Consider the following 27,930-nt stretch of genomic DNA (forward strand, 5'->3'; position numbering starts at 1 on the left):
TACAAAAAGTAGCAGCTGAACTTTTCACTTCAAGATTTGCAGTTATCATTAAAACCAAAGGTCCGAAACAAGAAGCCCCACCAGCTGGGTTAGAAATATCAGGGTCAAATTTTTCTCGTCGCTGTCGAATAATTCTCATGAACTTCTTGATAATCATCTATGAATTGTGTTAGTAGATTAATATGAATTGCAATTCCCAGTGTTTCATGACACCTGTATGTTTTTTTTAAAGTTTGGCAATCATATGCTTTGGATATTTGTTTGGAGGCATGATCGATTTATGAAACTAAATGAAAAAGGTTCCTGATGTGCAGGACTCCTGTGGACTTACAAATGGTATTAAGCAACAAAAAAGCAGTGATCCATCGCTATAACTATCAACAACTCCTCTGCAACAAAAACTATTTTTCCACTTGTTATTTTTCAAGCTTCCAAACCCATCAATATTTTTATTAACAGATCTACAACCCAGCTAGTATATTTGTTAGGTTTGCAAAGTTGTACACTTTCATTGATTTACTGGGGCATACAGTATGTAGCAAGGCAATTATGGTATAATTCTGTAACAAAAACATCTGCACTACACAGTACTGTATGTACAGTATCAAAGGGAAAATCCTATTGAGATCAATGGGATTCTTTCTTTTGATACATCTGATGCAATTGTTTTGCCACAGACTTGCTCCACTTTTGCCTGGATACATACAGTATACATATTGTGTTAACCTTTGTGGTTTCATATTACTGTATATTCCAACCGGACTTTTCTCATATTGTTCCTGCGCTGTCAATACCTACCCATCATGTTAAATTGCAGTAGGAAAATTAAGATGTTTTTCTCTTATGATGATATTATAGTTCTCAGTGAAAATATTTGGATTACTAATGGTGTTTTCACACCAGTGTACGCTTAGGACAAATGCTGAATACATTTTAGACAGTTTTATATAAGATATTTACACAAAATCATTGGTGAAATCCATCACAAAACTGACAAAAAAATACCTCACTTACTGTACAGTATTTATCACAGTAATACTAGCACTAACCTTAACTTGGAGAAACGTGTAAAATCAGTCACATTTGCCAGGATTGGTTAAAAAAAAAACAAGAGTTCTCTGAATCCAGTGGTAGTTCCACTTAATTTGCTGTTTGAAGGTTGTGTGACAACTTGAGATCTAGGTAGTAATACATTATGTTCAACTATCTAAAAATTACTTTGTTACTACTTCTGATTTGCTCTTTTCATCTAGTGCAGTGTTTTTCAACAGGGGTTCAGTGTGCATCTCTAAAGAGTTCGGTGCAATTTTCAGCTCATTTGAAAATTGTACCAAATGCAGAAGAATTTACAATGCATTTGATCCCAGGCACATTATAAGAGAATGTAAAAGAACGCTAGATGGCGCTCTACTCCACCGTAGATAGTGATTAAAATTATATCAAATAATGTATATATCAATACTAAATCTAAACAAAATGTGCAGTGAATAACATAAAATATACAGTGAATAACAAATTAGTGTAACAAGGCAAAAACAACTTATCACTCGAACCCGACAAAAGACTGTTCCAAAAGTCTTGAAGATGCAGTATGGATGAAGTTCCAGGGGAGCGTCGTCGAATGCCCAAAAAAGAAAAAACAGTGGATAGTGTGATATTGTAAAACCAGTGTGAATAAAAATATATCAAAGAGCTTCGAAATTCCTACTCACAAACGCAGCAGGAAAATGAGCATGTGTGCCAGATCAGAACTGTAGTGTAGCCCAATCTGGAGGTATGGTATATAGGTCAGCGATCTCCGAGAAAGCAGAAAACAACCATAGTGTAGATAAAAGATAACAATTTTATCAAATAAAAAGGACAAATGGAGGCTTACGGCAATCGAAGGAAAAACAGCATGTGTACAAGAGGGTCTTTGCTTTGGCGTAGCTCTTTCCGTTCGGTCTCACTGTAAACAGCTACCGCGAACGTCACTTGTCACTTCCGGAACATGACGTCACAGCTCGCCGGAACCGCAAACAGCAAAGATTCCCATGCTTCTCTCCTCCAAGATGGCTGCGATAGCCTGACTACGCGTTTCAACGTAATGACGTCTTCATCAGGAGTGGCTAATGGGTAATCACAGCTCAGTATATATAACTAATACTGAGCTGTGATAGGTGCAAACGGCGTAATTACTAATTACTAACTAACATGTATAAATAGAATCTGAAGGCTTCTGATAATATAAACATCAGTTTAACATAAATCAACAAAATTGAATATCTTTAAAAATATATATACAGTACTAACCGCATATAACAAATAAGATCTATTGTTCGTGTCAGTTGCATACATATAATATGATCATATTAGACCATATAATCTTGTCCATGCTGCCCCCAAACAGCATGGACAACATACATAAATTTAATAAACAAATATTAAAACACTAAGATAATTGACGATTGGTGATCCCTAATGATGATATGAGAGAAAGAAACATATTAGAAAAGGAACATACTACTAATGCATACTATTTATAAAATAATATTAGCAATAAAAACTTTACTACTAATAAATTCAAATATTATTTTTTTTTTAAATATATTAAAAATATATTAAAAAACAACACTAATTCATGATAGTACTTTATAAAAAACCATAGAAATAATTCATAAAATACTTTATAAAATGCTTTAATATCAAACTCAGCATTCAGGCCATTGGGAACTAAAGTTTTTAATGTATATATCCAAAAGGATTCTCTTTTGGTTAGTTCCAAATCTCTGTCTCCCCCTCTCCAATGGGGGAGTACTTGTTCAATGGCACTGAATTTAAAGCCCGACATATCACTGTTATGTATTTTAATAAAATGTTCAGACAGGAGGTGAGTTAAAACATTACGTCTAATGTTACCAATATGTTCTAATATTCTGATGTTCATTTGTCTTTTTGTTTTTCCAACATATTGTAACCCACATGGGCATTCAATGAGGTAGATGATGTAATTGCTTCTACATGTAATATGTTTATTAATAAAATACTTCTTCTTTGTTGTGTTAGAAACAAACTCATATTTGTCTGTAGCTCGGTACGTACAGGCTTTGCAGGTAGTGCAACCAAAGAAACCTCTAATTGTGGGTAGCCATCTATTCATTATCTTTTGTTTGGGAAGTGCACTCGGTGCAAGTTTATCTTTAAGTAGTTTAGCCCTTTTAAAGATGACTATTGGTCTGTCAGGAACACTATCTCCAATTATTTCGTAATTTTTTACTATATGCCAGTACTTATTGACAATATTAACAATTTTCCCTGCTTGTCTGTTATAGTTTGTAATAAAAGAAAAATTTAAATCCTTCGTGTCTTGTTTTTTTATTTTTTCCATCTATTAATAAATCATCTCTTTGTAGATTGTTCACCTTTTCTATGGCCAACTGAACAGTTTGTTTGTCATAATCTTTTTCATAAAATCTATCATCTAAGAATTTAGTTTGAGTTTTAAAATTTGTGTCATCGGAACAATTTCCTTTTAATCTCCTAAATTGTCCATAAGGCACATTTTTCAGCCAACTAGGATGATGACAGCTCGTTGGTAATATATAGTTGTTTTTGTCAACATCCTTAAAGTGAGTCATAGTCTTGATAGCACCCTCTTCTATATAAATAACTAAATCAAGGAAATTAATCTTATTCTTGCTATAATCACAGGTAAATTTAAGATTTAGATCATTGTCGTTTATATATGAAATACATTTTAAAAGGCTCCCTTCATCCCCCCTCCAGATAAAAATGACGTCATCTATAAATCTCCGCCACAGGACCAAATTCGCACCCAGCTCCGCAATTGACCAAATATGGTCATCCTCCCACACAGACATGAAAACTTTTGCGTAGCTGGGGGCGAACTTAGTACCCATGGCGGTTCCACATTTTTGTAGGTAAAAATTGTTTTCAAACCAAAAATAATTATGTTTTAATATAAAATATATGCTATCTAAAATAAAATTGGCTTGTTCATTCGTCATATTAGAATCTTTAGAGAGAATTTTTTCAATTGCTTCAAAACCCTGTGATTAGAGTCTTGTTAGCAGCTGTTATTCAGAGATCCTGTGTTCTATAATCATAGGCTGTATTTGGTGTTAATTAGCTTTTCTGAATTATTTCAGATACATGCAAAAGCGGTATACACCTCTAGCCCAACACCACCTCCCTATCCCCCTCCCTGTATTAGTACATTGTGTGTTTATTACCAATATTCTGTATGTAGAATTTATTTTAATAGGACAATTATTAAACGTTAAGTTTTAAACGCTCAGGAGTGCATTTGATAAATGAGCTTCTAGGTGGTGGACGGAGGCACTAATATGCTCTCGCCTTCCAACCTTTTTGTGTATTTGTTTCTAACACAACAAAGAAGAAGTATTTTATTAATAAACATATTACTTGTAGAAGCAATTACATCCTCTACCTCATTGAATGCCCATGTGGGTTACAATATGTTGGAAAAACAAAAAGACAAATGAACATCAGAATATTAGAACATATTGGTAACATTAGACGTAATGTTTTAACTCACCTCCTGTCTGAATATTTTATTAAAATACATAACAGTGATATGTCGGGTTTTAAATTCAGTGCCATTGAACAAGTACTCCCCCATTGGAGAGGGGGAGACAGAGATTTGGAACTAACCAAAAGAGAATCCTTTTGGATATATACATTAAAAACTTTAGTTCCCAATGGCCTGAATGCTGAGTTTGATATTAAAGCATTTTTATAAAGTATTTTATGAATTATTTCTATGGTTTTTTATAAAGTACTATCATGAATTACAGTGTTGTTTTTTATTATACGTTCCGGAAGTGACGTTCGCGGTAGCTGTTTACAGTGAGACCGAACGGAAAGAGCTACGCCAAAGCAAAGACCCTCTTGTACACATGCTGTTTTTCCTTCGATTGCCGTAAGCCTCCATTTGTCCTTTTTATTTGATAAAATTGTTATCTTTTATCTACACTATGGTTGTTTTCTGCTTTCTCGGAGATCGCTGACCTATATACCATACCTCTAGACTGGGCTACACTACAGTTCTGATCTGGCACACATGCTCATTTTCCTGCTGCGTTTGTGAGTAGGAATTTGGAAGCTCTTTGATATATTTTTATTCACACTGGTTTTACAATATCACACTATCCACTGCTTTTTCTTTTTTGGGCACTCGACGACGCTCCCCTGGAACTTCATCCATACATTATAAGAGAAGGATGGGGTTCCTTACAATGCATCTCATCTCAGACGCGCTATTAGAGAGGGCCGGGGCTCATTACAAATTATCTGTTCTCAGAAACGCTACTAGAGGGGGTCGGGGTTCATTACGATGGATCTGATCTCAGACACGCTATTAGAGAGGGTTCAGATCTAGAGACCCCCTGCTTTCCATCTAGGGACTCCATTCAGTCCAATATAAATAAAATATTTTCCTTATGTGCTCCTTCCCACAGCTACATTTATCCCCATTGCTAACAGAGGGTAAACAATTCATTGCCTGGCAGTTAAGAGGTTAAAAAACCTTGGCTTTCAGTTGGATCCTTCCTTGTTGCCTCCCACCTGCAGCCCTGGCAGTTGCAGCATTCGCGCTCAGTGTAGTGTGGCCAGAAAGATTCATCCTCTCTCTCCTGTCAATATGAGTCATGTACACCATTTATCTTTTACATGTGTCCAAAATTAGCCAGGTGCAATCTGCATCAAATGTACGTGGGAAACTATTTCTCATACAGTATTTGATGCCTGTGCAAGCAGAAAATTGTTCAGTGCTTGAAAATAAAACTTTTAATTATGCTATACCGACGATTATTCATCACCCCACAAAGGTTTTCTTAAAGTTGCCAAAAATAAATATAAATATTATGTATATATATATATATATATATATACTGCACCGACACACTTTATTCGAGCAAATACCCAGTATGTACCTGGCAGATACCTGGAATGCGCCGCTCCTCACCTCTGACAAGCCCCGTTGCGTTTGCCTTCCCAGCCTGGGTTCATGCCTGGCTGACGGGCGGCTGATCTGTTAAATGATAATGATTAGGATTTAATAGGCTGCAATGCTTTGCGTGTCTACCAGATGGCATAAATTCATGAATTGTAATGCAGTATATATATATATATACTGTGCAGTATTGCAGCCAGCGGGAATAAAATGCTTCAATCCCTGCCTAGAAAATACCTCAATGCACTCGGGCAGAATACACTCACAAACCTCAATACACCCGGGTATACCCGAATTCGTGGGACTAGCCGAGCTCGAATAAAGTGTGTCGCCAGTGTATATATATATATATATATATATATATATATATATTCCAAAAGATTGACCTAGGCGCAAGTGGAGACAAGAAAGGAAAACATAGGGTAGTATGTTCTAACAATTTAGCCCCTGATTGGTACGATATGCACTCACAGTGTTGGAATTAATTCAAGCCTTGTACCCACTCTGGGATCTGGAACAGTATAGACAATCTGTGGCGTCCAACAGCACGTATTCCACAGCCAGGTATTATCTTATTGGGCCTAGGTCAATCTTTTGGAATCTCTTCGTTACCAGCCTGTGGAGCGGTAGACCTACTGGCAGCAGACTGAGTCAGGGAAAGTTAGATTGTTAGGGTTTATACCCTCCGATATATGTGGTAATTGTACAATTTAGTAATCTCTGTGTGATTGCGCTGTGTATTTGTTTTTTTTGTATATATATATATATATATATATATATATATATACTTAGTTAAGTTATGGTGGGTAAAAAAAGTGACAAAACCCTCCACAGCAAAGCATATAGTAAATGGAAATATTCCTGTATGCTCATTTGCATGTCTTAGACAGGTCTGCAACCCCGCCTTTCACCATTATCACCCAGCACACAGCACTTCCACTGCAGCAAAGGATTCTGGGAAATGACAAGGTTTTAATAACATGAACTGAGACAAATGCAAACTCACAATATGCCACAAGATAAAAAGCGTTGTATGAGCAAGCTCATGCACCAACAAGTCGCCAGACCGCCATCAGAAAGCTCAGTTGTTGAGTATATCTTTGTAAGACCTCCCTGCTGCTGTTGTCACCGTTTCCAGATTCCTTCAGCAACCCGAGATTGCAGCCTGCTGTTCCTGGTCTGTGAAAGTCTGTCGATGGAGAGCAACTCAGGAGACTTACTCTCTTTCTCTCTGGCGTCTGCACTGCTGGGCACTTCACTTGATCTCCGTAGCTTGCTAGTACCACGCGACCCTACGTGTTTCTTCCAACACAGCGGATTTCATAAGGGAATTTTTTTTGTGTGATCACAACCAGGTGTGACACGTCATCAAGCGCTGTCTATTAATTTATCGTCATATATATATATATATATATATATATATATATATATATATATATATATATCAACAAATGCGCTCGCCCCGGGCGTGTGTTCTATCCACTGGATAGTGCAAAGGGAACTCACTTTTGCCATCTGGTAGATATGCAAAAACTGCACCCAAACAAATCAGAATCCAGGTAAATCAAGTAAATCAACAGCGGTAAACACAGGTGTGATTGGTGTGATTGGCAATGTTCACGGCAGAGTTCACGGCAGCGTGTGTGTGTGTATGTGTAAGTGGCTGTGTGTGTGTGTGTGGCTATGTGTAAGTGGCTGTGTGTGTGTGTGTAAGTTTCGATATAAATTATTGTTCATAAATGTTAATCTAATAAAAGTCTTTCTATGAGGAGAGGCTAGCTAAATTAGATTTATTAACATTATTAAAGAGGCATCAAATAGAGGAGATATGATAAATAGGTGAACATAGGAAGGAGGTTGATCCAGGGAGAAATTCTGATTGCCAATTCTTGGAGACAGGAAGGAATACATTTTTCCCCTTAAGAGATATCATTGGATAATGTGTCACTGGAGTTTTTTATTTGCCTTCCTATGGATCAATATACTGTATGTAGGTTATAGAATAAGGTATCATCTAAATTTGTCATAGGTTAAACTTGATGTATGCATGTCTTTTTAAAATTTCATCTACTATGTAACTGTAACAAGGACTAATTGTACTAAAGTATAAATGTAATACAATAAATAAACTGATGTCAAAAACGAATGATGTTATTAGTTCTTATTAGTAATTTATAACATTTCTTTTTTTTTTTAAAGTGGTGCAGGGCTAGGTGGTGAGTAGCTTTTTTGGGTAATTTGTCAAGCCATATATATATGCCCCAGAAGAAGTCAAAACTCAGCCGAAACTAGTAGGATGAGGGTCTCTTAGTAGATCTCCCTAATTTCTGTTGTATTCAGTACTTTTAACTGTCTTTCTATTTGCTGCAAAGCCTTATTTAAAGGCTATTGAGACTGTTATATCAATCTCAGAATTAATCCCTGTGGCTAATCTCACCGAGTGAACGGAGACAGCGGTATTCCTGTTTAGGGGAGTGACGTCACCATCAGAGGACCCGCGCAACTGCTGATTACAGCTGAGCAGTGAAGCTTCTGCGTCCAAGCACACAGACAGAGTGAGTGGTTCCTGAGATTATCAGCCCCTTTGATGCAGCGATCTGAAAGCATTTTAGTGATGTGCCTGTTATTTCTGCTACATTGTAAGTAGCCTCTGTTGCTTGCGCAATTATTTTATTCATAAACGTACTTCACCATATTGGTATCTTTTTCATCTATAGGAACATCTCGTTGTGGAATTCGAATATAGGACTTGTTCACGTATTTATCCTTCAGGTGTTGTATATCCATGCACCTGTGTCTCTGATTTGCGCATTTTGTGTTTTTTTGTACTGTATGTATGTATGTATGTAGAGGTATCAGTACCGTGTTAGCCGAGCTTCAATAATCAAAACATAAATAGATGATACCGTTCTGTGGCTAACGAAATGCTTTTATTTGTGCGAGCTTTCGAGATACACTAATCTCTTCTTCCGGCGATGAATGAATCATTGTAACAGCGCCGGAAGAAGAGATCAGTGTATCTCGAAAGCTCGCACAAATAAAAGCATTTCGTTAGCCACAGAACGGTATCATCTATTTATTTTTTGATTATATATATATATATATATATATATATATATATATATATATATATATATTCCTATCAGTCTCCTGGTTTAAATTTAGTGGAATTTTAATGCACAAAACAACTGTGTTTAGCAAATATAAAATTCCGCTGAAGTGGAAGTGGACCTTTGTACGAGGTGGCTTACATAGGCCGGAGATTCACTAGGCACCAATGTTGAACATTACACCCAATGTGGCGGTGACTGCCTTTAAATTGTATAACAGTTATCGACAGAATAGGGGCTTGATATCCGCATCATCGCTTAGTTAAACTTCCCATAATTTGTATACGGTTTTCTTGATGCAATGTGTCTTTGTCCAGGTTTTCACCACAAACAGAATAAGTAAGACAGTGGGGACTACATACTGAGCGTCGCAAATAGCATTTTAGAAAGAAATTGGCACATCATAACTCAATTTCAATTGTGCTTGTGTGTGTCGACGTACTTGGACCACATATCTTCATCTGTTCCAGCTGCACCAAAAATATATTGTTTTCATTTGCCTGGTGCACAGAAATAGACTGTGTCTGGCATACCAATGTAAATGGTTTGTACAAAAAAAAATATATTTCTGTGTGTCACAAAATCAATTAAAAGTGGACCAAAATTGTTTGCCAAAATTGATTTGGTGTAATGCCTCAAATTACTCCTAAAAGAGTTAGCGCAGAATTATATTGCGATGTATTAACCCCAAAATATATATGACACAGTAGGAATGTTTCTTTATATAGTTGAATTTGTTTTTATTATTTTCACAGTATGGCTTTTATAAATAATATTACACTAATAATTAATTATTACTAACACTAGTTAGGCAAAGAAGGGTGGGTAGATGTGTTGGACCTTTCTTGCATATAGTAACAAAGGAGGGAGTACATGGTATTATACCTTTTATTGGACCAAGAAGTAGATGATATGGTACAAGCATTCGAACCTCTCAGGGTCCTTCATCGAGTATGGCAGAAACACAGAAACACAATATTATATACAGTGTTTGTAAGACTAGTTAGAAACAGAAAAATCATACTGCAATTAGGTTTTTATTTCAATTATGTCAATCAGGTATTCAATATTAGCGATGCATCAACAAATAATTTCAAACAACAAATTATGCGTCACACGGGACGCACATTTTATTAAAGGTTTGTTGTATAAACAAGTTAGGCCTTTGTGTTTTAAAGGCAAAATGCATTACTATCAATGTAGACTCCTATCCCTAATCTCATAAGATTAAGATACACGATTGAAAAGAACATCTATTTCAACTGATTTTAGACTTGTATAGCATATATGTGTTTTTATCAGGGTCTGGTTTTTCCTCCTGGTTACTTTTCTGTTTAATAGAAGAGCAAATGTGTGGTGCTGCAAACAAAAGCCTTTTGAGACAAAAAATAACTTGATAGAAGAATCCTGAGGTGCAACCCCCCTATGATTGAGTGACTGAATAAGTCCAGACAAAATGGGTGACAGCAGCTGATGAAGCTCCAATTATAAACCGACTAGTGGACTAGGGTCCCCACAAACACTGCAGTAAGGGACCTCACATACATGTGAACCAGCATATATTATCGGAATGGAGAGTATCCAGAGTATCCAGATAATATCCAGATGTTTGAAATAAAGTAATTACTCACTCAGAGTCAGCTTATCCTCCTTGTCATCACTGTAGATGTATCTTCATCCACTTGAGGGGGGTGTGCATCCGTTTTTTCATAGGTCCTGAAAGTATGCAGATGGGAAAAAGCAGGCACCAGCAGCCACACAGGATCAACAAAGAGAGCTAGTTCCCATACAAAAAGATTTAATGAATTCTACAAAAAGATTACAACAACATTGTGGGGTACTAGACCCCCCACCAACGCGTTTCGAGCGCTAGCTCTTTGTCAAGGTGGTGGGGGGTCTAGTACCCCACAATGTTGTTGTAATCTTTTTGTAGAATTCATTAAATCTTTTTGTATGGGAACTAGCTCTCTTTAGCAATCCTTATTTGTTGATCCTGTGTGGCTGCTGGTGCCTGCTTTTTCCCATCTGCATACTTTTCTGTTTAAATCACATACACTGTAATTCCCTTTGATTTGTATTCTCTACAGTAGGGTGTTTATAGCTAGTCGTTACAAATACATATGCGTAAAAATGGGTAACAAAATAATTTCAAATCTAGGAAAAATATGAATAAACTCAGAAAAGAAAGCCGGCCAATTTTTACATAAAGGGTTGAATTAAATAAAATGATATTCAAACTGAGTTATTTCTATAAGTAAGGTACTAAAAGGCAAGGCTATAATTTGAAACATGAATTTATGTTCCAAATCCAGCATGTCTTACAGATTTCTGGAACTACTGTAGGATGCCAGGAACGTCGGCTAAAATAAAGGGAAATGTTGTACTGTAAATACGCGGGAAATAGAAGCAATGCAATAAGTAATATTTCATAGCATAAAAGCTCTACCTGAAGAAATAAAACCAATAGGACTTCAACTTAGGCGAAAAAGCTATGCATGAGATCAAGTTGGTAAATGGCTCTCATCCTCAGGGGGTACAATAACCTTTTAGTAACTTCGAATAACTGTAATTAGTTTATGCTTAAAATGTTGTACAAAATGGGACAGCCATTATGTATGAATAGGCAGTGAACAAAAATTAATGCATCAGTGAGTATTTTTACAGTTAAACTCAGTCGATTTTGCAATTGAAGACTAAATGGTTTTCCACACTGAAATATTCTGTGAAATCAAATAGCCAGAATTCTACTAAATGTACCCTGCAGAACCTGTTGTTATCTAAGTGTAATCTGACCTCAGGCTGCTGTGAGGTCCTCCGCTCTGTTATTATTACTAAACGATCTCTGACCTATCTGGCCCTCAGTTATAATAGACTGCATGACTCAGGAGTAAAACTTCTATGTGAGGGACTGACACACCCAGACTGTACCCTGTAGAACCTGTTGTTGTGTAAATGTAATCTGACTTCAGGCTGCTGTGAGGAACCCTGCTCTGTTATTATTACTAACCGATCTCTGACCAACCTGGACCTGAGTGCAAATACCCTTCAGGATTCAGGAGTCAAACTTCTTTGTGAAGCACTGAGCCACCCAGAATGTACCCTGCAGGATTTGAGGTTATCTAACTGTAATCTGACCTCAAGCTGCTGTGAGGTTCTCCGCTCTGCTATTATTACTGTACTAATCAATCTCTCACCAAACTGATAAAGGTTAACCACCCAACCCCCATCAAGAGAGCTTTGATTTATATTGAAGAATTTATTATCACTATTAACAAGTGTTTATTTATTTATTTGTTTTTTCCTCGCGCTCACCGCCATTTACTTTTTATAGTACAATCCGCAAGCATGGATCCCCCGCAGTGTAACCGTGGCAGACATTGTCTCTGGAGCTGTGGCTTTAAGTTTTTTCAACCACGGCTCCGGAACTGTGAATCTTGCAATATCTGTAGGTTAATTTTATACATCTGTTTACCGAGGTATAATAATAATTGAAATAATAAAACTTATTGTTATTGAAATTAAAGGAATTTGTACAGCCAGGACAGGATTGCAATGTGTTCACATATAAACAAGGTCTATTTTGAAACCATTTGCATTTCCATTCATCGGACCTGTCTGTTCTTGAAATTACTTATTTAATAAATGTTCTGTTCCACAGAAATTAAAACTCTATAAAATAGTTTCTGTACTCCTCCATGAATGTATTTTTTTTAAGACTCCGTTTTTATTACAGCTTGCAATAGCAAAAAAAAAAAGGCTTTTTTTGGGAAGATTACTACAGCATCAGCATCAAAAGAGTGCAGGATGGAACGGAGAACGACTAGGGGTACAGTACTTTGAGAGTACTACAGATGGCTGGACCTTAAATAACAGTCCAGATAAAATAGTCACACACTACAAAAATGTTAATCTAGAAATGTATTAATCAACTAATATGTCATACATTTTACAGAAAAGAAGGAAACAAAATATGATGTACCTTCAGTGGCTTCATATATGTTCTGTGTAATGTGTGGTTCACAAATGTATATGTTGTAAATGACTGGATGAAAATAACAAGGAAAACCAGAAGCAGGATCATGCACACTCATTTTAGACAACCAACAGAATGTTTCAACCAATGCTAATATCCTGAGGCCAAAGAATAGGGGGTTCCTTGATTGATTCTCTCAATCCATGGATGAAATACAATAAAATCATGTCTTGATCTAGTATCAATGCATACAGTGATGCAATTTGTATTGAGCATTTTGTCCTTTAGCCTTTTTTCCCCTCTTAATGCAATTCCACAAGCAGCGACTAATATTGAATCACTGGTGTGTCTCTGAATGACCTTCATTTGTCTTTATTGCTGGTCTATTTTATGCTGTATATAATGAAAGAAATATTATAAACAGTAATACAAAGAACAAGTGAATGATTGCTGTTGTTGCTAAAGGCGGTACTGTACGTTTTACAAAAAGGGCCTTCAATTAATATAATGCAAGTAGCAAACCTGAATGTCCTAAAATAATCTCACTTGGCCAAGATGCAAATCTACATGATTGATATACTTTTTTTGATTTAAGTATTACATATTTTGAAATTACTAAAAAGTAAAACAGCACACAGAGAAACCTCTCATAGTGTAACATATTCCCCCCCCCCCCCCATGGTATTTCAAAACACTAAACTGCTTGAAGGTAATGTGTATGGGGGCTTAGTATTTTCCTACATTAAACATCAATAAAGGGTATACGTGCACCAGCAGTATATATGCAAACACAAGACACTACAGCAGCGGCAGCTCTTATTCGAGCAAAAGCCGCTGGCTGTATGTGGCTGGGAAGCGGGTAGCCGCGGCGCGTGGCGGCGCACTGTGACGTCACAGTCACATGCGCGCCCGGCTTCCCCGTCTTCCCCGGCTTCCCCAGGCTTCCCCGACACCCCTGGAGATGACATTAAGGTAAGCGGGGGTTCGGGGAAGCAGAGTGGCAGAGCAGAAGGGGTACAGGGGTCCGGAAGCGTGTGTAAATTGCGCGCGATGGAGGAGGGGGGGTGAGTGGGGGAACGCGGCGGCGCGCGTGCATTACTGGCGGCAGCTGGGGCAGATCCCGGCATGCCGCCGGTATTTAGTGCAATAAGATATGTCGCTACTGTATATACAGAATTCAACAATTATTTATACAAATGTTCACAACTAGTTTACACAGAGAACATATATGTATCATATTGAAGTGTCAATATGATATTAACATTCCAAAAGTACAACAATAATTATTTTTGCATTAAGCAAAAGCAATTAAAATTCTAAATATTATCTATAGAATACCTTTCACATAAAAGAAAAATCCCACAAAAAAAATATTATTTAAATAATCTACTTTTCACATACTGTATACACTGTGCATAGAAAAAAATAGAGAATTACATGCTGACAAATAAACAATATATTAATAAAAGGCACATGTACTTGAAAGAATATTATCAGTATTGTGTTGATGAATATATTATTACTGTAATAATGCTGCCATTAATATCAACATTGAGACCATGTGGAACCAATGCATGTGTATCCACCGAAAAGTCTAACAACAATTTTTCGCAGACATTCAACTTCACCGTGAATATGGCATTTATTCGCCATTGTAAATATTCGCTGCTCAATCTCCAGTTGGGGATATTTGCTTCTTTTTTTCAAATATACATGCATAGCGCCTTCCGTGAAGGTGCAAATGTCTATATTAGGGGCTAAGGGTGTGACATTAGCAATTGAATCGAATAAAACAAATCAAATTTTAGTTTTGACATTCGAAGAATGAAGGGCGAAGCAAAAATGGTGGTGGGTTTAGGTATATTCACCCACATTTTTCCATGCCAAATTTCAGGTCGAATATTTGACCCGAATGGAATTTTGTCAAACGCCACCGCAAAGAATTTGTGATTTGAATTTTGATACATACCACCTTCTCTAGTTATAAGGGCCCAGAGTGTCGACTCTCATGGTGTAACAGGTACAGAGCAGTGAAAGGGTTAAATGTGAAAGCTCAAGGGCGAAAGATTAAGAGAGGTTGGGTCCGTAACACTGCATTTCTAAAATTGTGATAAGTTTGTGACACACAATTTAAAATAATATTCCTGTAAATATATATTTTAAAATTAATATATGTTGTGTATTCTTAGGGTTGCCAGACATCTTGTATATACAGGATTGTCTCTTAATTCATTGCATTGTCCCATTGTCTTGAAAAGGTATGTTGGGCCGCATAATTGTCCTGGATTTCAGTGCCTTGACGCTGGGAGTTAGGCCCGGACAGTTTTCGGCCAAACTTCTGCATCCAGCTGCTAGCCTCTGTTTTTTGCCGGGCCCCAGGTGCTGCTGCAGCGGGGCCTCCCCACCTGCTGGTGGGCGCTGGAGGTTGGGCTTGCCTGGAAGTGGGGCCCAACTTTCGCATCCGTGGGACCAACATGGTACCAGAGGCCTCCCCTTAAGGTAAAAGTGTGTGTGTTGTGGTTGGGGGAATTGTATGTGTGTGTGTGTGTGTGTGTGTGTGTGTGTGTGTGTGTGTGTGTGTGTGTGTGTGTGTGTGTGTGTGTGTGTGTGTGTGTGTGTGTGTGTGTGTGTGTGTGTGTGTGTGTGTGTGTGTGTGTTGTTATGGGGGTAGGGGGATTGTATGTGGGTATGGGGGGGGGGCATCCTGTATTATAAAAACTTAAATGTGGCAACCATATGCATTCTATAAAGAGTATGAAATCTATTGCATTACTATTTAACATACTTAGTAACCATAATCTCAATGTGTTAAATAAACTGACTTTTGATTGTATTTGGAAGTAGTACTAAAGAGTCAGAAACATGCGATTAGTCACATAATGAACATATTGTAATGGTTTCCAGTGACTTTTTCCCCCTTTCTTTGAATAAATTACACTCCAATATTTATCCTGATTTAAACCTACAGTATGTAACAGGCAAAGTTTTACATTTGATGTACAGTACGTTCTAAATGACAGAACAGTATTTTCATTCATCCTACATCTCATTATTAGAATCTGACTGGACAGCAAATAATTTGCCCGTGGTATATCATAGTGAAAAGTATCCAAGATAGACATTTTTCTTACATAGGATTGAAGCATGTGATCTCTGGAGCTGAACCCCATTAATTTCAGCTTAGATGACCCCCTGCTTCTGGAGAGACAAAGCTCCGTAGAGGTTCCGCTCCAGAGACCCCCAGCTTCAATTCCATATAAAAAATAATAAAATAAAAAAAACAACTTGGATTGTTCCTTTAAAGCAGGTAACTTCGGCATAATTTCTCAATTCCTGAAACACATACTGTAGTATCCTTCCCCGCAGTGTGGTATTTAGAGGGAGCTATAGTTAATTAGGACTAGACTGTAGGGTCAGCAGCTGAGATTATTGGGATGCCTCCCATCCCTAGCTTTATACTGCAGAATGGTAATTTTCAGATCACAAATCCCAGGCATACAATGCTGCGTAAACATATTTCTGCCATCATTTCTATTTCCTTTTATGCTATGTACACCTTCTCTTCCCCTCACATATTCACCCCATCAAGTTGCCCCATAATGAAACTAGAGCCAAGTACAAGATTGCACAATATAATATGTCTGTCCACATGTAACTGGCGTTGATGACTTCAATGAATTGCATTGCAATATGTTATTTTCCTGTATGGCATGTTCGCTAGCTTTGTGTTCTTGATTAACAAGAGGATTGCTGACTATGCTGACCTGTAGTCACTCACTTGGTGAACAAGGCAACACTTATTTGGCATTGGTTCAAGGTCAGCCAAAACCTATTAGTTTTTCTTTGCAATATTAAAAATCAAAGTTTTGACATTTTGACTTTCACTGACTATTTAAACAAACGTGCCTTTCCTTTTTGATCCAGTGGTAGTCTATAGGGGTGTAGTTTTCCATAAACAAAACATAATTCAAGGCTATCTTGTATATTAAATGATAATGGCATATGTGCTTTCTCTTATATGACATATAGATAATGTAATAATCACATTGATACATTGTACTGTATATTAATGATTGAATTAAAAAATATATAATACATTTGCTTGTAATTGAAATCAAACAATGCAATCAATGTTAAAGAATTAACACTCAACCTTGATACATAGTTACATAGTAGATGAGGTTGAAAAAAGACGTGTCCATCAAGTTCAACCTATGATAAATTTAGACAATAGATACTTTATCCTATATCTATACTTCCTTATTGATCCAGAGGAAGGCAAACAAAAAAAACCAGTGTCATATCATCCAATGATATCTCATAAGGGGAAAAATAAATTCCTTCTTGACTCCAAGAATTGGCAATCAGATTATTCCCTTGATCAATGTGAAAAGTGGCTGAAGCGCTCAAATGCAGGTGCAATGAATAAAATAAGCCAAACCACTAAACCAGGGTACTAATAAAAATAATATAGTACTTAATGTGCAATAGTATGGGTACTATCCTCCTGAAGACAGGTGGTAGATGGTACAAGCCCACTCACCCTCAGTCTCATCGGCAGGTTCCCCTGAAAATAAGCAATACTTACATCCTGGTGGTAGGTAGGCAAGCTGTGCAGCTACAATTATGCAATAACAGGAAAAGGGAGACCAAAAAGCGCACCAGCAAAAACGGAGCAGGAAGGACCCAAAACGAAAAAATGATTAAAAGGGCACTTTAATGTGACAAGAGACCCATCCAACGCGTTTCGAATGTCACAGCGTTCTTTTTCAAGGATAAAACACAATGTAGTAACATCCATTAAATACCCTCTTACCTGTGGGCCGTTTCGCGCCAAAAAAACGGAACCTGATGACGTCATTACGCTACGCGCGTCATCGCGCATGCGCAGAGCGACCCAGTGCCGTTCTAAGGGCAAAGCAAGTCCCACAGGCAGTGTGGCCATCTTGGTTAAGGGCAAGTCATAGAGAATCACTGCCCCACTAATACAATACATCCCTATGACGCATACATGCAGTGCTAATCACTGCGCATGCGCATTGCGGCGATGCAAACATCAACAAGGCTAAAATCAAAAGTTAAGAAAAATAGAAAAAGGAAGAAAAAAAACATTCTATTGATAAGGGAAAATATATAAAAAAACATAATAACTTACATCTTATGCTAACACATAAAGGGAAAATAAGAGTATATGAAACATATAGCCACCAATTAACGAGTAATTCAAAGCAACTAAATAACTTAAAAAACATGGAAATACATGAATACTGCATAACATATATTATATATCTAGAACCCTGGAACCAGGAAAATATAACCACATAGAGTACATAAAAAACATTGTATAATAAAGGTATCATCAACACAATACATCAAAAAACAAGTGTATCATATACTATAAGAAACTTTATGAAACTTGAAGGGCTAATTTGATCAATCCATTTATCGTTTAAGCAAAATTGACCTGAAGTGTAATTAACTCATGAAAATTAGCAAATTACAAAAAATGGGTTAACTGCCAATCAATATTCAGACCCATGGGGAAGCGTGTTTGGAGAGTGAAAATCCAATACGCCTCCCCACGGTTCAGAAGGTTGACATGATCACCTCCTCTAGATTTACAATTAACTAATTAAATTCCCAGGAAGGAAAAATTACTTGTTCCTCCCTGACCACATTCCGTGAAATGTTTGGAAACAGGATGATTAGTGTCTTTCAATCTTATGAGCCTTAAATGCTCTAACATCCTGACCTTAAGAGCTCTAATCGTTCTACCCACATATCTTTTGCCGCAACCACATGTTATGAGATAAACAACAAATTGACTTTTACAATTTATGAAACTGTTGATATAAAATTCCTTATTTTTTACTTTATTCACATCATGTGGCTGCGGCAAGGCATACTGTAGAAAACTTTTCGCTGGCTTCATGTGTTTGCATACACTGCAAGAGCCACATTTAAAGGATCCCCTGGTGACATAAGGTCTTATAGACCCAGGAGTAATAATGTCACTTGGTGAGACATAAGATCCAATTGTTCTCGCTCTACGGTATACACTGGCGACACACTTTATTCGAGCTCGGCTAGTCCCACGAATTCGGGTATACCCGGGTGTATTGAGGTTTGTGACTGTTTTCTGCCCGAGTATATTGGGTTATTTTCCAGGCAGGGATTGAAGCATTTTATTCCCGCTGGCTGCAATACTGCACAGTATATATATATATACTGCTTTACAATTCATGAATTTATGCCATCTGGTAGACACGCGAAGCATTGCAGCCTATTAAATCCTAATCATTATCATTTAACAGATCAGCCGCCCGTCAGCCAGGCATGAACCCAGGCTGGGAAGGCAAACGCAACGGGGCTTGTCAGAGGTGAGGAGCGGCGCATTCCATGTATCTGCCAGGTACATACTGGGTATTTGCTCGAATAAAGTGTGTCGGTGCAGTACAAAAGTAGGACCAGGTTCAACATATTTTTTAAGGACAGGGTCCATGGATAGGACATTACAATGTTTGGAAATAATAGAATTAATTTTTCCACTTTGTTTGTTAAACTGTGAAATAAAAAGAGGACATTTATTTTTAGACTTTACCAATCCATGTGTACCCTGTTTATTAACATGTGTCTCATTAGTATTACCAAGACGAGAGTCCCCAATTGAATGTGCGGGTAAAAATGATGCCCTCTCTGTTTGTACTGCATTATTGAAAGCAATTGCTATATGGGATTTAGGATATCCCCTTTCCAAAAACCTCTTTGTCAGGTCCTCAGACTGAGAAAGAAAACCACTAAATGTGGAGCAATTTCTTCTTAGTCTGAGGAACTGTCCCTTGGGTATGGCTTTTATTATATGAGATGGATGGCAGCTGTCCGCCCTAAGAAATGTATTTCTTGCGTTTAATTTCCTATATACATCAGTTTGTTACCCGCATCATTGTTACCCGCACATTCAATTGGGGACTCTCGTCTTGGTAATACTTGGTAATACTAATGAGACACATGTTAATAAACAGGGTACACATGGATTGGTAAAGTCTAAAAATAAATGTCCTCTTTTTATTTCACAGTTTAACAAACAAAGTGGAAAAATTAATTCTATTATTTCCAAACATTGGAATGTCCTATCCATGGACCCTGTCCTTAAAAAATATGTTGAACCTGGTCCTACTTTTGTATACCGTAGAGCGAGAACAATTGGATCTTATGTCTCACCAGTGACTCCTGGGTCTATAAGACCTTATGTCACCAGGGGATCCTTTAAATGTGGCTCTTGTAGTGTATGCAAACATATGAAGCCAGCGAAAAGTTTTCTACAGTATGCCTTGCCGCAGCCACATGATGTGAATAAAGTAAAAAATAAGGAATTTCATATCAACAGTTTCATAAATTGTAAAAGTCAATTTGTTGTTTATCTCATAACATGTGGTTGCGGCAAAAGATTTGTGGGTAGAACGATTAGAGCTCTTAAGGTCAGGATGTTAGAGCATTTAAGGCTCATAAGATTGAAAGACACTAATCATCCTGTTTCCAAACATTTCACGGAATGTGGTCAGGGAGGAACAAGTAATTTTTCCTTCCTGGGAATTGAATTAGTTAATTGTAAATCTAGAGGAGGTGATCATGTCAACCTTCTGAACCGTAGGGAGGCGTATTGGATTTTCACTCTCCAAACACGCTTCCCCATGGGTCTGAATATTGACTGGCAGTTAACCCATTTTTTGTAATTTGCTAATTTTCATGAGTTAATTACACTTCAGATCAATTTTGCTTAAACGATAAATAGATTGATCAAATTAGCCCTTCAAGTTTCATAAAGTTTCTTATAGTATATGATACACTTGTTTTTTGATGTATTGTGTTGATGATACCTTTATTATACAATGTTTTTTATGTACTATATGTGGTTATATTTTCCTGGTTCCTAGGTTCTAGATATACAATATATGTTATGCAGTATTCATGTATTTACATGTTTTTCAAGTTATTTAGTTGCTTTGAATTACTCGTTAATTGGTGGCTATATGTTTCATATACTCTTATTTTCCCTTTATGTGTTAGCATAAGATGTAAGTTATTATGGTTTTTTTTATATTTTCCCTTATCAATAGAATGTTTTTTTTCTTCCTTTTTCTATTTTTCTTAACTTTTGATTTTAGCCTTGTTGATGTTTGCATCGCCGCAATGCGCATGCGCAGTGATTAGCACTGCATGTATGCGTCATAGGGATGTATTGTATTAGTGGGGCAGTGATTCTCTATGACTTGCCCTTAACCAAGATGGCACACTGCCTGTGGGACTTGCTTTGCCCTTAGAACGGCACTGGGTCGCTCTGCGCATGCACGATGACGCGCGTAGCGTCATGACATCATCAGGTTCCGTTTTTTGGCGCGAAACGGCCCACAGATAAGAGGGTATTTAATGGATGTTATTACATTGTGTTTTATCCTTGAAAAAGAACGCTGTGACGTTCGAAACGCGTTGGATGGGTCTCTTGTCACATTAAAGTGCCCTTTTAATATTTTTTTCGTTTTGGGTCCTTCCTGCTCCGTTTTTGCTGGTGCGCTTTTTGGTCTCCCTTTTCCTGTTATTCCCTGGATCAACATTCTTCCCATGTTTACTTATTTGGTATATCCCTGTATACCTTTCCTTTCTAAAAAGATGTCCAACCTTTTTTTGAACACATCTATTGTATCTGCCATCACAGTCTCCATGGGTAATGAATTCCACATTTTAACTGCCCTTACTGTAAAGAACCCTTTTTTTTGTTGCTGGTGAAATCTCCTTTCCTCTAACCTAAAGGGATGACCCAGTGTCCTCTGTACTGCCCTTGGGATGAATAGTTCTTTTGAAAGCTCCTTGTACTGTCCCCAAATATATTTGTATATAGTTATCATATCCCCCTTAGACATCTCTTTTCTAATGTAAATAAATCTAATTTAGCTAGCCTCTCCTCATATGTGAAATTGTCCATCCCCTTTAATAATTTGGTGGCTCTTCTCTGCACTCTCTCTAGTTCCATAATGTCTTTTCTAAGGAGTGGTGCCCCAAATTGTACTCCATATTCAAGGTGTGGTCTTACTAATGCTTTGTAAAGGGGCATAATTATGTTTACTTCCCTTCTATCCATTGCTTGTTTAATACAAGATAAGATCTTGTTTGCCTTTGCAGCTACAGTAATGCTTGACTTTGGGCACTATTGCTAAGCCTGCTGTCTACAAACACTCCAGTGATACAGTATACAATATTACGTATTTGTTGAATCTAATAAGGCAGGGTAAGCTTTAAAGCTGCAGACCAAGCAATATCCTACATGTGTGTTTTGTTCAATAAATCAGTTCTGTACTATGAGAAAATACTTGTAGCATTTTTTAAACAACTTTGAATTACATTTTTAATGTAATATAATGTAACAAGTATTTTTTGTTTCTATAGCAATCATTTACAAAGTCAAACCCCCTTCTGAAACAAGCTCTGGCAGATCCCTTTTTGAGCCCTGCCCTCTCTCTAGCAGTGCACCAATTGTATAGTAGTAGGGAAACTCCCTCTCACCCGGCTGGCAGCCAAATCAACCTCTCGTGTCTCTCTGTAGATACCGCTGATGTCACTGAACTCGTCACTGAGTAAGCAACCAATCAGTGACAGTCAAAATCGGCTTCAGTATCACTGACACGGAGGATTGAAGGGTGGTATTTGGAGTCACTATAATGTTAGAAAAATATCTTCTATGGACTTAAATCCTACGCATTTTGTAGAGATACTCTACTTCATCAGGGATTGTTGAACTATACCATATCAAAAGTTTATATATCCCGCGGGCTCACACCATTGGTCACACAGGGGGGATTGCACAGCCAATCACCAACAAGGTGTACGGGAGATACAAATGAAATACTAATTACAATTGATAAAAAATATATATGTAAAAACAACATTTTAATAACTATCACAACAATATTAAACACAAAAACATAAAATACAATATATATTAACCCAAAAAATCCTACACTATAAAAACATGAATATATCAATTATCTGGAACAAAAGAGAAACAGAGTTAGTTAATGAATAATAAATATCACATACCAATAAACTCCTAATTTAGATTAATTGAAAACATGAAGGTCATTGAGTCTGTAAAAATTGGCTCATAGAACTAAAGATAAGGCTGAATTGAGTAGAAATTATTCAAAAAGGGGGATAACTGCTCATTAAAAATAAGTAACAATAGACAGTGAACCAAATATATATTACAAAGAGACATCTCTCAAGGAAAAGACAACAAATTCAAAGCAACATAAACATAGTGATTTAAAATATATATAAATGTCAAAAACACCTTTTAAGTAAAATATATTATAAAATAATATAGAATATATATAAAAATACTTATTCTAAAATATTCCTTTAATTAAAATATTATTTATAAAGTTCAATTTAGTAAATAAATCTTTATTAATGTAACAATTTGAGTGCATAGTCAGAGGGTGAATCAATAAAGTGACCATATATCTATTTATTCGTTCATACAGAGAGGTGTTAAAGTTCTCATTTTATATATCGAAATGCTTTCCTGCTTTGAAAGAGCTTTAATTCTGTCTCCTCCTCTTTTAACTTAAATATGATGTCATCATGGTGACATGCCTGGCACCATACATGGCGTTGGATTGCGGGTGTGATGTAAATGTAAGTTGCACCAAACTGTAGTCTACTGAATATTAAGTAAATGGTTTTAAACATTTTTAAATACCATTTTTGTGTTAGTTGCTGTGGTTAAAAATTGCATCATGGGTGGCTGCTTTAAACAACTATGTATGTCATGACATGAACTAGTCAAACTGGTAACATGCTAAAGATTGTAAAGGTGGAGGTTGACGGCCGAGAGTATCTCCGGTGCCTGTGCGTACACTGCAGGAGACCGGGACCGGCCCCGAGCACGACGGCACAATGCCCTCAAGTGGCACGTTCTACTTTTGGCCTGTTGAGCCATGGCCAATGTTAAAGACACCACGAAGTGCCTCTCCGGGAACCTTAGCGGAGGTGGCAGAGACGGAGGAGAAGGCTGTCGTGGTTCCCTGTATCACCGCAGATGTGGGAACCGAGGCCCAGCCAAGCAGAGATGTACCCGAGAGGAGCGCGACTGCATTGGAGGTACCGGAGCGGGCCCGTTTCGTACCACTATCCACTGGTGGTGCGGCAAGAGATCCAGGTGACTCCCAAGCGGAGGAACACCTTAGTACACCTCAGGGGGTCCGATCTGGGACCGGGGGGGGGGGGGGGGGAGGTCTGAGGGCTACATACAAAACTGTAATAACCCATACAAGAGATTAAATACATGAAAGATAACATAGCCACACAGAGTAATAATATATATATATATATATATACAGTATATATATATATATATATATATATATATATATATATATATATATATATATAGGCTATACGATACCGTGTAAGCAGATATCAGAGGCAGCACTCCAGTAGATAGTCAAAAAAATGGTATTTAATGTGACATATAAACCAACGTTTCGGTCCTCCACACGGGACCTTTCTCAAGGTGATGAGGATTATATAGGATTAGCACCCACCTATATCTACCTGACGGAGTGCCTTGTTCTCATTTATTCACTATATATATATATATATATATATATATATATATATATGAGTGAAAAAGAGAAAAAGTAACCCGTAAGGGAGCACTCAGGTATGCAATTGATGTATTTAGTTTATTTAATTTGACAGTGCCTTTGGCTTATGGTGGCGTGAATTTTGCATAAGTAGATGCGAGGTTTTTCTTTCCCACCCCTCCCCCCGCCTTTCCCCCATTTTTTGGAATATATATATATATATATATATATATATACACACACACATACAGTAACCAGGGAGATCCTGATGACAAAGAGACCGCACACCGCAGTATAAATCCAAAAACACACACACACACATATAACCCTAATTGCTACAATGATCTGTTATGCAGATGCAAGCTGCATAAGAACAGGGTCATTTTAACTTTCTAATGCATCTAATGTAGCAATTTCATTACCTAGTGGGACCATGCAATGTTATATTAAACCAATTGAATAAGGGATATAGATAGATAGATAGATAGATAGATAGATAGATAGATAGATAGATAGATAGATAGATACTGAAATATACGCAGCCCTATTTTGGAACCTCACGTAGACAGGAGTAAGGATTATTATAAGAATAATAGAGGGAGAAGAAGCGGCTCAGTGAGTAAAGACACTGACAGGCACCGAGAGTGAAGCAGGGGAGCCTAGTTCAATTCCCGGTGTCAGCTCCTTGTGACCTTGGGCAAGTCACTTTATCTCCCTGTGCCTCAGGCACCAAAAACATAGATTGTAAGCTCCACGGGGCAGGGACCTGTGCCTGCAAAATGTCTCTGTAGAGCGCTACGTAAAACTAGCAGCGCTATACAAGAACATGCTATTATTATTATTAATAATGATAATAATGATAATAATAATAATAATAATAAGAAGAAGAATTATAATACAGAATAGAATCCCATTGAATGTGGTTCATTGGTAAATGTCTAACACAGAGTAACTTCATATATACGAAGAACAATTACAAATTGAAACTATTGTTGCAAAGAAATGTCCAGGTATCTCACCCCAAAATAATAGTAGGCTACCACAAGTCTACAGGAGATCTATAATCAAAACTAACCATGAAAAAAGCATATACTGTAGGCAAGAAACAAAAACCTTACTGTACTGTAGCTACTACAGCAACCCATTGTTGCAAGCTGCATATGAATGAGAAATTTGTAAAAGATACTAACAAAAAGTCAGAGTAGCCCACCGTATCCATCCAAGATATGAACAATTCGAACTGAGATCATTGAGATAGTATCTGATCTTATACTTATGTCCAGTGTAAGGATGATGAATGGTGTTCCCTTGTATTAGTGCATTGCAAGTCCCACAGTTTCTGCATGGAAAGCAGCCAATCTTATCTGATAAAGGATTTGCAAACATTTTGTATTTCTCGACAGGATCAGCTTTTATGAACAGATCCTGGAGGTTATTGTTCCTCCTGCATACAATCAGGGGTTGATTTTATCTTATTGGTTAATTAATCATCACTGCAAATGATGCCCCTTTGACTATAGCCCCTATCTAGAAATCTCTAGGTCATCTCAGAAACTGAGGAATAGGAAATCTATTAATCAATTTAGTTGGGTGGAAACTATTGGCTCTTAGCATAGTGTTGACTGCCTGTGGGCTTTTTGTACCGACTTTGCAGGATTGTGTAACTGTTAACTACAACCTTAACATCAAGGACTTTAATCACCAATGCACTAGCCTCCGGGTTAAAAATGATCCTGGTGTCCAAAGTAATTAAGGTAGTGGAGAAAATCATAAAACATCTCTGGGGGGCCTGCCACACCATGGAACATTGTCAATGTAGCGCGACCAACAGGTCATATGCTCACGAACGGGATTATCTGTAAGGATACACTTTTTCTCAAGATAGCTCATAAATAAATGTGCATAAGATGGTGTGGCAATACTCCACTTGGCTGTGCCTTGAACCTGTAAAATATACTGTTGTTTAAAGAGAAAATAGTTTATCTAAAACCAGCTCTAACAGCGTTGTGAGGTTATACAACTGGTGGGGTTCTCATATGCTTTTTAATCAAGTGTTTGACTGCTATCAGCCCTGCCTTGTTTGTAATATTAGTGCACAAAGATGAAATATCCATGGTCACCAGTAAATGGTCATCAAGGAGAGTCCCAAAGTCATGTATTGGTGTCCTGTAGATGTGATGGCAGTTTGTGCACAATGGGCTGCAGGGGTGAGTCAGTATATTGCACCAATGGGGACTTATTTATTTATAACATATTTTACCAGGAAGTAATACATTGAGAATTACCTCTCATATTCAAGTATATCATGGGCACAGAGTTATAACAATACATGGTTACATTGAATGAACAGCGGTTATACAGTTAATTCATAAACATTTCATGTGCAGATAGAGTTGGAAAATTGGATACACCACTATCCATCAGCGAATGGCAGCAAATGGCTCACACCCTTTGGCTGCAACAAAGACTGTCTGACTTTGGGGCAACACTTATGTACAATGAAGGGGTTCAGATTGAATGCAGCTGTGGATTCAAAGTCCTTTGTCTTCCTGGCTCATTAACATTCCAGTGGGTGGAGTTGACATTCCACATAGTAAAATGATGGGTCTATACCGCAGATCTAGTAAATCTTTATGGATTTTTGGTAGCCCATAAATAAATGTCTGTCTAGGGTTTAACACAGTCAGAAAACTGGCAATATGTGAATTCAGACACAACTCATACAGTAGGTGTGATTCTGCATTGTAAAATCCTCCAAGTGTTTAGAAGACTATTGATGTCAAAGCATTTCTTGTGGGGAACGGGGCTCTTAATAATGCAGTTGAATTTACTAAAATAGCTTAATAACCATCATAATATAATGCAAAGTTTTAAGGATTTCGGAAAATTATAAAGGTAGATTGCTTGATCTACATGGATTGCATACCTTTAATGATGATGTCATATTGCTTCATTCCCTTTGTCACTACTGAGATACAGTAGTTATTTTCACTGCAAATTCAAACAGAGTGAAAGCAAGTAACTTTGAGTATGGTGAGCTGCATAACGCAACACTTCAGTGTGTAACGCGTTTGTAAAATTACACGTTTTCTAGGCATTTTATAGATAATGTACTTCTTATGGTCCAACTTTCTGTTTTCCAGCACCGTTCATCTATGTCCGCTGTCTGTAACACCACCATCACCATTTTTGATCTCTATATTAGGTACCTTGTCTCTATCTTTGACTCTC

General features: G+C 37.3%; 2 protein-coding genes across 6 annotated transcripts in view; one reads left to right on the forward strand and one right to left on the reverse strand.

Moving 5' to 3' along the window:
* Positions 1–27,930, reverse strand: part of DOCK2 (dedicator of cytokinesis 2) — a 1,423,644-nt gene that overhangs the window by 629,709 nt on the left and 766,005 nt on the right. The gene's annotated exons all lie outside the window — the stretch shown is intronic.
* The window catches only part of INSYN2B (inhibitory synaptic factor family member 2B), a 238,937-nt gene that overhangs the window by 157,813 nt on the left and 53,194 nt on the right, over positions 1–27,930 (forward strand). Inside the window, exon 2 of one of the 5 annotated variants that reach the window (XM_075601686.1) lies at positions 27,843–27,904. The exons of the other annotated variants lie outside the window; for them this stretch is intronic. The gene's annotated coding sequence lies outside the window, so the exon portion shown is untranslated. The remainder of the gene's footprint in view (positions 1–27,842; positions 27,905–27,930) is intronic. 5 annotated transcript variants of the gene reach the window in all.

Source organism: Ascaphus truei, chromosome 5 (genome assembly GCF_040206685.1).
Source record: "Ascaphus truei isolate aAscTru1 chromosome 5, aAscTru1.hap1, whole genome shotgun sequence".
Classification (NCBI taxonomy): domain Eukaryota; kingdom Metazoa; phylum Chordata; class Amphibia; order Anura; family Ascaphidae; genus Ascaphus; species Ascaphus truei.